Source organism: Miniopterus natalensis, chromosome 17, assembly GCF_054644295.1.
Source record: "Miniopterus natalensis isolate mMinNat1 chromosome 17, mMinNat1.hap1, whole genome shotgun sequence".
Classification (NCBI taxonomy): domain Eukaryota; kingdom Metazoa; phylum Chordata; class Mammalia; order Chiroptera; family Miniopteridae; genus Miniopterus; species Miniopterus natalensis.
The window spans coordinates 7,036,314-7,048,632 of NC_142097.1; positions in this window are offsets into that span (position 1 = coordinate 7,036,314).

The following is a 12,319-nucleotide window of genomic DNA, read 5'->3' on the forward strand; positions in this document are numbered from 1 at the left end:
CTTGATGTTAACTTTAGCTCTTAGTTAGGGTCCTCTTGATTTTGGAGGAAATCACACATCTGAGAGGCCTAGGGGACCAACCCTTTTCATGGGAGTAGGATTACAGATTTGTGAAATACATATTCAATTATGGCTGTATGAGTGAGTGAAGTAACACATGTATTATAAAAAATCTGAAAAATTATGTTCATCTTTGAGCTGGTCACCTGAGGGGATGCAGAATGAGGGCTAGGGGAAGAAAGAGTTGAGATGATGACAGTTGTTTTTCAAGGTACTGGGAGTTAAGGAGAGGAAAGATCCTTAATTCTCTAATTGCTGTTTTCCCTCCTACAGGGTGCCTCCCAAAAATGTGCATACACTTTAACAGATGACAGCTCAATTCTGAAAATGAAATGTATTTTAACAAACACTGCCTTGGTAATGATTCGAAGTGTGCGTTTACGTTTTTGGGGGACACCCTCTAGTTAAAGATAATTTTCCTGATTTCTCCTGTTTGCCTCCAGAAAAAGGAAGACCTCCGTTCCCTGTCACCTTCTTTCTCTCCTTTTAGCCACGACCCCCTTCCTATCAGAAGCAGAACCAGATGGGCCAATATTTCCAGGATATAACAGACATAGTCCACCAAGAGGACCTTTGCAAGGGTGGAGATGAGTGTACCTGGGTGTGCTGCTCTCTTTTCCAGTGGGTCTCAGCGTCAGCCACACATGAAAATCACCGAGGGACATTTAAAAGTACCAACACCCAGGCCCACCCCAGGGTGACATAAATAGTATCTGGGGCACAAGCCTTGGGACCTGTTAAAAAATCTCCAGGTGGTTCCACTGTGTTGGCAGGGTAGAGAACTGCTGGGCTATTGGCAAGCTATTCCTCCTACAGGGCCAAGGAATGGGAGAGCTGACTCTCTCTCCCCCTTTTAAACTCTTTTCTGGATCTTGCTCTGTTTCTTTTGTTCCTCCCCCCCTCCCCGGCCGTCCCCTCTCTCTGGCTTTGTCTATCTGCATCTGTTTCTCTGCTTCTACTTCTCTTTCTCTCTTTATTCCTGCAGACATTCTTATTTACATGAGTCTGAAGAGGTCTCAGAGACCCTAACAGAAGACTAAACCACCACTGCCTCTCGCTCCTTTGGATCCCTTCAGATGCCGAGGTCATGACTGAAGTCAAAGAAATTGCAACAGCTCTCCAGTGTAGGCTGAGCCCAGCCAGAGGAGAGTCCTGGGCCGGGATGATGAATCCTTTTTGGCTCTAGGCCTGGGCCAGTGGTTCTCAAAGTGTGATCCTAGGGAGGCAGCATCAGCAGCATCTGGGAGTGGGTTAGAAATGTAAGATCTACTGAAACAGAAACTCTGGGACCGGGTCCCAGCACGTGTGCTTGCAGGAGACGTCCAGGTAACTCTGATGCACGCTGCAGGTGGAGAGCCCGTCTCTGCAGAGAAAGACTCCCTGGTTGCTCTTTGCAGGCCTCTGCCTTGGAGAAAGGAATCATCCAGACACCTGAGCTCATAGTGGGTTGAGCACCCATTTTTCCCAGTAAGTAATGCTACCTGCTGAAAGAAAACAACCCAGGATCTCAGCGATTTGCATGGAAATGCACAAAGGCCACCGCACTAGAGAGCAGAGGCTCTGTGCTCCAAGGCTGCCCTGGCAGGGGAGGCAGGCACTCTGAGGGAGGAGGCGGGGATGCAGCTAATCCCCCCTGGCACACGCGCACCCGGCCTATTAAGAGCTAGTCACAGCCTCTCCTAACGTTTACTGAGAGCTTGCTCTGTGCTGAGCACTGAGTTAAGGGCTTCACTTGTATTAACTTATTTCATCCTCATGAGAAGGCTGTGGCTTCAGCACAAGTGTAATCCCATCTTACAGGCAAGTTGCCTGAAGCGTAAAGAGTTCAAATACAAGGTCGAGATAGTAGAGGCCTGGCTCCGGGCCAAAGCCCTTCTGCGCTGCCTCGTGCCCTTCGTGGGGAGATTCCTCCCGGGCGAGTTTTAATGCTCACACGCGATGGGCTACAGAGATAACCTGCATGTGCTGACCAGCACCCTGGCACATACGAAAGCAGGAAGATTTGTCTTTCTCAGTGGGAACAAAGTTAATCACGTGAAACTTCACAGGATGGCGACAAGTGTGTGCATTTCAAATGGAAGGGGCTACTTCATTTGGGCTCCATTTAGTGGGTATTGCACAGCCCTGTCTGATCAGCTTATTTGGAGTTGGAGCGAAGCTTAATTTCTGTGGAGAAATAGAAGAGAGAATGGTTGGCCTGGTGTGGCCTAGAGGTAAACACAATTTTCACTGTCTTGGCTCCACCCGTTTATCAGATTCTGGGACCAGAGTCCGAGAGACAGTCGCCATGGTTGTGAGGTGCAAGCTGCTCACTTCTTTGCTACACCTGGGCATCGGATGAGAGCTGGCAGGGCAGCCCATGCAGGTGTGCACAGAACCAAGGACCTTCTCTGACGTTTGACTGCTCTGCTCCCGCGGAAAGGACACCAGTGCCCACTGGTTGACTATGGGCTTGAGTTGAGCTCTTACCAGGCAGAGAGAACACTGTCTGGTGTCCAAGGGAGTGGAAGCTCACAGCAACCCCTAGACCACCTCTATCCACTCTGCCCACCCTAAATCCAAAGAGGAGGACCTCTGAGCTGGATTGACCAAATTCCGGTCCAAGGTGAACCCCAGGGGCACTCTTTCATCACACACCCAGGGAAGTCAAGAGAGCAGGGGTTTCTCCAAGGGGAAGGAGGGCCGACCAGCTCAGGTTCCCCTTGGCTGTCGGCACTGCGCTTCCCATCTTCCCTGTCACCACTGCCCAGCACACGCACCAGGCACACTTACTCAGGGCTGGGTCAGCAAAACTGGGCTGGGCTTGCTTTCTACAAGAAAGTCAGGCCATTTTTATTTTATTTTATTTTTTCTCTCTCCATTTGGCCTTTGGCCTTTGAGGTCTTACTCCCCCATGGTTAATGTAAGCTGATCTGGGGCATGCTTTGCAATGGAGTTGCCTGGGTCTGATAAGGCCTGGGCACTTGAATTAAACCAGCTGTGTCCCGGACTTAAGACGAGTCTCTCCCTCCAGCTGTGAACTAGAGAAAAAGGGATCCTCCATCAGATCTAGCTGGCTTCATTCTCCATAGCCCCCACCAATCATAAACGCTTCTTTACTCTGCTCTCGTCCTGTTGCATTTATTTCTCTAAGATTTTGTGGCGAGCAGTGACAATCTGAGGGAGAGATTTAGTTGTCTAGGATTTGGTGTTTCCTCTTTCTCTTTCTGCTGTATTTTGACATGATTTCTGTTTACTGCTACACTGACTTTCTCATGGTGACACAGCTTCCCAGGGGTTTCATAGCTACAACGAAACCAAAGACCAGTCCCGCTCTGAGTCTTCGGAAGCTTTGCTGATCAATGGCAATAAGCAAAATGATATCTCGAGGCCAATAAACTTTGTCAGAGGTTTATATAGATTACGCTTTGCTAATAATATTGCTCAATAGCCCTTTATATAGACAACACCTTTTACTATAAAATGCTATAGCTCGGTCTCCAGCGGTATCTTTCGGATTCCTAGCCAGGACATTCATTGTTTTCTGGTGGGTGCCACACAGGGGCCGAGGGCCTGGAGTCCAAGGTGGGGAGGGGCTTGCTTGATGTATGCCTGTCTTGGCACTATTTCCATTCTACCATACCTGCCATATGTTGGCATGGAACGTTCATCAGGAATTTTCCTTTCAGAGTTCTAGCCAGGAAGCTGGGCAAAGTCTGTGCTGCCCTCAGGTTCTCCAGTGTATCTGGAGGATTCTATTGCCCACCTCCCTCTTCCGCCATCCCTGCTGGCCCCCCTCGTGGTGGTGATCAGGGCCAGGGCTCTCATAGGCACATATGTCTTACTCTCTTCTCTGATCCTCCCTGCATTTCTCCCCCCAGTACAGGAAGGTGTTTCTCTCTGTCCTGGGTAGCAGGGAAGTGCCTTTCCACCACATACTGTCTGCAGTCTACTCGATGGTGTCCTATCCAGCTTGGCTCATCGATACTCAAAGGTCAGCTTTCAATCTCAGTGAAAACACTCTCTTTCCACTATACGGCACTTGCAATTACACGAGAATTGTTGCTGCTGTGAGCTTGACAAAAGTCAATTGTGAAAGTCAAGGTGTAACAAAGACTTCTTCCTCGGGCATCTGCCTTTTTCCTAGGGGAAGAGTGGATGGAAGGCTACTGCTGCTGTTTTGGATGGGTGGGGAAAAGAGTAAGGGTAAAAGGAAAGGAGGAAAACTTCCACAGTTTAAAATCATCACCCCGTTGTAGGGAAATATGTTAATGGAATTTCACAGAATCTATTGTTAGCATGTCTTGTTCACTGTATTCCCCGGAGTCCTGATGTTGGAACTAATGAACAGATGCTGTGTTCGTGGGATGCTTCCTCAACACTTCAGGGATGTCCCACTCCAAAGAGCACTTCGTCTTCAGAAAACTGCTATAACTCCAGGGTGGACGGGTGCAGCCGTTTTGGAATATGGGCTCCGGGGTTCCCTGACCGTAGCTATGGGGCCAGGGATGGACACTTGACCCAAAGTGTGGCAGATTACATTTTCCAAGCATATCTTCCGATGACATGCTTTTCTTACAATGTAACCTTGCTCCATTCCCTTCAGACAGCGCAGTCTGTGTCCCCTGCCCTTGAACCTGGGCAGAACTTCTTGACTCTTTGACCCAGAGAGTGTACTATGTGACTTCTGAGGCTACCTCGCATGAGATGGTACAGCTTTTGCCTGGCTCACTCGTTTAATGTCTCCATTTTGCCCACCCCCTCTCTTCCCATCTCCAGATCCTTGCTCTTGGAAGCCAGCTGCCATGCGTGAGGAAGCCCAGGCCACGCGGAGGGAGCGCATGTACGCGTTCTAGTTGACAGCCCCCTTGGAGATCCCTCCGACAGCTGGCGGGAGCAGCCAGACATGTGAGCCTTGGAGATGCTTCCAGCTTCAGCCAGCACCCGACTGCGGCCACGTGAGGGAACTTAGTGAGAACTATTGGGGTTTTTTGTTTCTTGTAACCAAATGACTTCTCATTAAGATATCTACTAACCAATTTGAAATGGAAATGGACATACCACTTGGTTTATATAAAATAAATCAACTTCAGAAAAGCTTTAGCTGATTTAAAAATGAGAACATTTTGATGGTTTTGCTACAGTAATAGAGGAGGGGGCATTTGCCCCGGTAAATTCCTATCTGGAACTCTTATCACCACATGGCAGTTGTGGTGGTCATTGGCCCACTCACTGGATAGTTCCTGCTCCCATCTGCCTGGAACAGCACAGACATACATTTGGGGGGGGGGGGGCGCATTCCTGTGGTGGGGTGGGACTGTGCAATCAGATTTGAACAGAAGTGCTCTGTGTCACATCTGGGCTGCCGTTTAATTGCCCTTGGCCAGACCCTTCGGGGTTCTCTCTCCTCTGCTCTGCTGGCAGGCAACACGGCAGACGGTGTCCGAGCCCTTGAGTAAGGACCAGGTAGCACAGCAGAAGCCCCAGCTGATCCACAGGGTGGAAATGAGACAGAATTCTTTGATATGTTAAGGAGATCTGGGAGCTGTCACCATAGCATGGTCCAGCCTGTCCTGCCAGATTCAGTGACTCTGCATCACACATCACCGAGAAGCCTGAGACCCTCCAGGAACATGCCCCTCAGCAGCCCCTTCTCACCTCACAGGGGCTTCCATCCTGCCTTCCCTAGAAGCTTCCGAGGAGAGGCTCTTCCTCCTGTACAGTTGCAGGGCCCAAGGGAAGGGACCCTGTTCTGTGCCCCTGTCCTTATACGGTGCTCCTTTCTCTTCACACGTTAACATTCAGGTCTGTGCAACCTTTGGACGTTCCCATTCAACCTTACGATGCCTTCCAACAGTCACGAACATTCTCTTCTATTAACCTTTCCCGTAGACGGTTTCTACGTCTCACTCGGCTGTCTCACTTCCTAAATATTTAGTCCTCTGTAAACTCATTTTTGTTCTGATCTCTTCTCTGAAGCTTGTTTCTTAAAATCGTTTGCCTATATAGATCAAGGCTACTCTCATCCCTGAATTCCATGTCTTTATTCTTATCATAAAGTTATAGAATTTCAAAACTGGAAAAAAAGACAAACCAGAATGATATACTTTTCAAACTTTAATGTGCAAAGAGTCACTTAGGTATCTGGTCAGAAGACACATTCTGGGCCCCCACTGCCAGAGGTTCTGACCGAGCCTAGGTTGGAGACTGGCAGTCCGCGTGGCAGCGAGCTCTCAGCTCTCAGGGGTACTGATGTTGCAGTTTTTTGTTTTCTCCCAAGTCGAAAATGCAGATCAGTGTCTGGACAAAAATCCCTTTGGTGGCAGAGGAGGCCTTCTCCATGGTCACTTCGATGAACCAGCAGGAGTAGCTCTTATAAATGCCCCCCCCCAAAAAAATCATTAAGGTGCACACAATTGGGAATGAGGGCAATGGTCCTAGTGTTCTACACTTGACACATATCTCTAGAACTTGGATTTGGGATTAAGACTGAGGCTGGAGGCAAAACAACTTCCCTCCTCTTTGTGGAGAGAGCCCCGGTCTGAAACACACTTCTGAGCTCTATTTCTACGGGCAAAAGCAGTCAAAATCGTACACTGTTGAGAGCTTTCTGTGAAATGTATTCTTTGGGATTTTTAAAAAACAGACAAGTTGTTGATTTTTGGAAATCACAAAAAGTTAAGTTAAACAGAGCAGGCAGTTTTCTAAGGACCTTGCTCTTCCTCGAGCGTAATACCGTTTTTCCTCTATAGCCAACTTACTGACACAGGGTGGATACGCTGGCAGCTGGGAAGATGCTCTCTCATGAGCAGTGGCTCCGGCCAAGGGTTTTCTCCACCCTACCCTCTGCCATGACCAGTACCAGCTGAGCCCACCAACTCCCTGCAAGCTCTTGACGAAACCACAGAGCAGAGACTAAGGAAGCCGAAGAAGGATTTGAGAGACTTAGAGTAGCCTCGCCCATTCATTTTGTTTTAAATGAGGAAACATTTGATTTGAGAGAGAGGTCTTTCCAGGTCATACAGAAAAATGCAAGTGGAGGCAGTCCAGTGAGCAAGGTCTTCTGCCTCCCAGTCCAGTTCTCTGACTACATCCTGCTCCCATGGGAGGGAACGTGGAGGGGGACGGGACCAGGGGAGACAGCGGGATGGGTTGCCCGCAGCTGATGCAGTACCTGGAAGGCCAGACATAGTCTGAGTATTGTTTTGTGATCATCCGGGGATGACATGTATCAGGCACGGGAAGAACCTTTGAGTCTAATATCCCAACTTTTACAGCTGAGGAGACCAGAGGTGACACGAACACATCCTTGGTATGAACGTTACTGATTCCCTCACTCTGGAATTTTCAAAGCATTCATCCCCAACCTCTGCTCTTCCTGATTGCCCTACTGCTGACACACTTGCAGCCCAGACACTGAGTATCCTTGGTTTTCTCCTTTATATCTTGAAGGAAAATATTTTTTACTCCTTTTTAAAGGTTTTGTGTTTCCTTATTGCTCAACCAGAGAGGAAAAAGATCAGTGTCCAAAGTGACATTGAAGGGGAAAAGCTGTCTAAGACCCCTGGCTCCTCAATGCTTCCAACATGCGTTTTCACCGGCGTTGGCTTATTCATGGTGGTATATTAATATATTTATTAAGATCTCACCAATTTGGAATTAGTGACAGCTGTGACGGGTTAAATTGAAGCTTACCTTTGAGAATCAAAGAGAAAAAGTTAAACAAATTGTAAGAGTTGATGTTATTTAAAGGGGGCTATTTAGCCTATTTAAGAAAATAATCTTTTAAGGTATTTTAGAAACACCATTTAAAGCATGTTCAGAACCCTTTGACCCATAACTCCTCACAGTGTTTATATTAATTGCCCATTGTTTTATCTGTTCGATAAGGAAGGTCTCCTGAGGTTTTCTGTTTGGGAACCTGTTGCTAGTCTAATTTAGTCATTGTATGTGTGTAAGCATTGTAATTAAATTGCACTTCTGTAAAAACAATTCTCCAATTCAGAATTTTGTTTTCCTTTGGGTTTCCTTCCATTAATGAGTATCAATTAATGAAGCTTTTATGTACTTGTAGTGTGTGTGTGTGTGTGTGTGTACTTGTGAGTCATCATGGGTGAGAGACACTATGACAAAGAAGCAATACACTGTAATAATGATTGATAGTAAGCAAATGATGTAGGGAGCAAAATACATTTCAGAGTGTGTGGTTGTGTGTTATTATGTAGTAGAAGAATAGATGGGCCTATAACTTTGTCCTAGGTAAAGAATGCCATTGGCAGGAGATGATAAAAGGATTTTTGAACATAAGTCCAATGAGAAGGGTTTTAATTATGATGGAGTAGGCAGTTGGTAAGAGAGTATAACTGACTGGATTCTAGGAGCCATGGAGGCACAAAAGTTGGCCGAAGACCATGTCCTGTTTGGCAGCACTTTGTGTGCTGAACCTGAGCCCACCAGTATCTAGGTTATGGTGAAAAGTTGGAAACACAGAGCAGCAGATGATCTTAGCAGCGTAAGTGAATATGTGCCAAAGAAAATAATATAAAAAAAAGAGCCCAAAGAAAGAGAATCTTGAGCAAGGCTCCAAATCTAAATCAGTTTTCATGGTGCAACTTGATTCTCCTGTTTAAACGGCATTGATACTTAACCACCTGTACTGTAATCACCAATGGTAACCTCGAGAATTACGTCTAAAACTGAACGAAGACCTGCTGTCCAAGAACAGTGCTAGTGTAAATGCATGTGGATACAAAGTTAAACCTTCTAATCATGTTTGGAGTTGCTATATCTTGTCCATTGGCGCTTGTCCCAAGCCTACCTTCCTATATTCCTTTTGTTCACCATTTTTAATAAGCATTATTAAGGTCCAATTTGCATACCATACAATTCACCCATTGTAAGTATACAGTTTGATGATTTTTACTAAATTTATACAATGTGGCTGTCACCATAATCCAATTTAAAAAAAAACCTTCTATCACCCTAATAGTTCGATCCTTCCCATTTGCAGTCAATCCCTGCCTCTACCCCCATCTCCAATGATCTTCTACATCCTTTCAGGATTTTTAATACTATTTATTTATTTATTTTTTTATTTATTGCCTTTTTTCCCATCACCATTTATCCCCTCTCTGCCTTCTTCCACCCCCACCCCCGCCCTGCACCCACCACACTGTCGTCTATGTCCATGAGTTCTCTGTCTGTAAAATTAAGCACACAGGTACTTGAAGAGACAGGTTATGTTGAAACGGCTTTATTTTTTTTTAATCCATAAATATATGTTACTGACAAAAGTGGAAAAACCCTTAAGACTAAATCTTACTAAAGTGATATCTGTTTACAGTACATATAGAATGTGCTCTGACAGGTAAGTAGACGCTGAGATTGTACAGAAGCCGAGTTACGAGAGCACTGCTCGTCATGAAGCTCACTGACAGGGATGCAGGAACCGCAGAGGTACAGATAGAAAGGTACTTCGCATCAGTACTACCATATAATAAACACGGAATCCATAAATTGGGCTAATGCGTAAAAATGTTCATTAATCCCCCCCTTAGGAAATTGTGTCCCCAAACTAAAAATAGTACAGTAAGAATTGTTTTTTTATTAGAGAATTTCAAGAATTCTTTACTACAAAATGTCTAGGTGAGTTATAGAACTAGAGGGATGTTTGCCACTATGAAGCAAATGAATGAGTCCTCCCACGGAGTGGCCTTCGAGGGCCGCGGGGTCGAGCAGGGCCCTCCTCTCCCTCAGGACGGATGTAACGCCATCGCTCTGACGGGCGAAGGTTGGCGCCTCTGCCGCTTTACGAGATGGGTTTGATGACACCGACGTGTACTCTCAATTCTTGCTTCTCAAGCTTTCACCGGGAGGACAGTAGTGTCCCAAGGCGGGGCTAGAAAGGTACTAGGATGGGGTGGGTCCCAACTCCTAGCAGCCCGAGGGGGAGCGGGGCCGGTGCTTCCCCTTCCTGCAGTCGCAGCGGAGCCCAGCGTCCAGACTCAGTCTTCAGGACACAGGCTCTGGAGTGGATGTGACGCCCACCGCCACACACAGCCTCTGCCGCGGGTTCTGGTCTGCGGCGGGGACCGCATCTCCAGCTGCTCCCGAATCCCAGCGCTGCGCTGCAGGCCAGCCGCTGGACCTTTCTCCTCCAGCCCATCACCTCTCTGAGATTGGAACTCCCTCCCTCCAGCTTTAAGGACCCCATCAGAGTGAAAATTCAAATTCAGAATTTCCCAGTGGCACAGACATGGCAATGATTCAGGTGCGTCTGTGTGGGAGGCCTCCCGTGACGCACGGTGGGTAAGCTATCGAATGGGTAGGCCCTTCAGCCTCAGATATGAGCGCGTCCCCAGGTGGCCAAGACCACGGCCCACCCCGCTCTGGTGAGGAGTCCGGTGGCTGTCTAGGGCGCCGAAGGCTGTCGCTGTGGGCAGCCTTGGTGGGATGCGTGCCGCTCAGCTGCGGTGGGGGAGGAAGGTGAAGAAAGAAGGGGGTGACGGTGGTTAACGGAAGCCCTAGCATGTAAGAACTCGATGGCGGAGCTCATCTAGCCAGAGCCCCTCATTTTACAGGAAACTGAGGCACTGAGCGAGAATGTGACTCGTCCTCAGTCGCATGGCAGGATGGAGACAAAGCCAGGCGGATGCTGTGTATCCAAGGGCCTTGGCCCTGAGCTTTTTCCTCCTGTCGTATGCTTCCTTCTGAAATGAAATATAGAGCCCAGGAAGACATATCTTTCACACGGAATCTGTCATCAAAACGCTGCGTTTATAAAAATAACATCTGAACCCTGAAAAATACTTCATCAGAGCACAACAAGTTTCCTTGAAAATATTTCAGAGCAGTGTCCCAGGTTTGGGGAAGATGGTGGAGGAATGTATGTGGGAGGTAACATGTCAACGCTCCCCAAAGCAGGCGCCTTCTAGGGTCCAGGTCATCGGCAGCCCTTTCAGAACACCTGGGGTCAAGTCCACGGTTGCCCATGGATGGAATCAGAGGACGGAAGGCTGGTGGCAGACAGGTATCTCTGAAGAAAATGATTGATTGGGCCCAGGATTGTTGGAATGAATATTTCTCCACACTTGGAGAGTCATGAGGCTCGCCAACATTTCGTGACAAAGGGAGATCTGTGGCACAAGCAAGCAGGACAGGTGTGAGGTGGAACAGTGGCCAAGAGCCCTCAAGGATATGAATCTTTGGCCAGAATAGGAGCCTCTCAGCTAATGGCAGGCTGGGGCAGGAGCTCCAGGGAATGTGCCAGCTGCAGGAGCCAAAGCTGACCTTTGAACCATGATGCCTCCGACAGGACAGTTTCTCTGGCTTCCCTCCTGAAGATCAGATTAGGAGGGCCCTCGGCTACATGCCCTGGGGCATCACCTCATAGGGGCAGGAGGTGATGGATAAACCAATGAGGCAAACAGAAAACCTGGAGAATGTATCATTCTTTGAATGTTTTCACTGATAGCTCTAAGTGTCACAACTAGAGGGTATAGTAAGCTCAAGGAAAGGAATTAGGGGTGGAGAAAGGTAAGTTGAGGAAGAGGGCAAGGCCAGGAAGATGAGAGGAAGGAAACACCGACCTGGCATAAAAGACTGAGGTTATGACAAGAGTTTCGGGGTGAGAGAGTGGATCAAGGGAAGGAGAAATTTGAATTAAGGGAAGATTTAGAACTTTGCCTTTTTTTAGAAGGCAAACCCATCACCCAAGACACCAGGGAGCCCAGTTAGGGGGCTAAAAGAATTCTCGGGAAAGCCTTTGTGACTCTCGATGGAGTCAAGCGTTAATTGGAGGAACAGGACAGGAAAGGTGGAAGGGCAAGAGGGATTGTGAGAGCTTCACCCTCGTCAAAGGCCAAGGAGACCAGCAAGAACCTTGAGGGCAGGAGAGAACCGTGCAGATCCCAGTCCATCCCAAGCAGATCAATGGAGACTCACACAAAGAACAAAACAAGTAGAGGAACATTTTGGGCTCTGGGCTTCCCTTGCTGGGGGAGGGGGACTTTCATTGTGGGGCGGGCCTGGTGGGGCTGAAAGCCATGACATCTGAGTTTCAACCCCAGAACCCTCTTTTACGTGCTGCGTGAACTTGTGGCTCTGCTTGTTCTGCAAACATGGATGGACCGACTGAATAAATGAGATATTCCTGTGTCCTAGTTAAGACACAATGTTATGGATTTTGAAATAAGAGACTGAATTGGATTGGAGCAAGTTTGTGGGCTTCTCTCTGTCTCTTCCCTCCCTTCCTTTAAGACCCAAGGATGAAGCAGAAGAA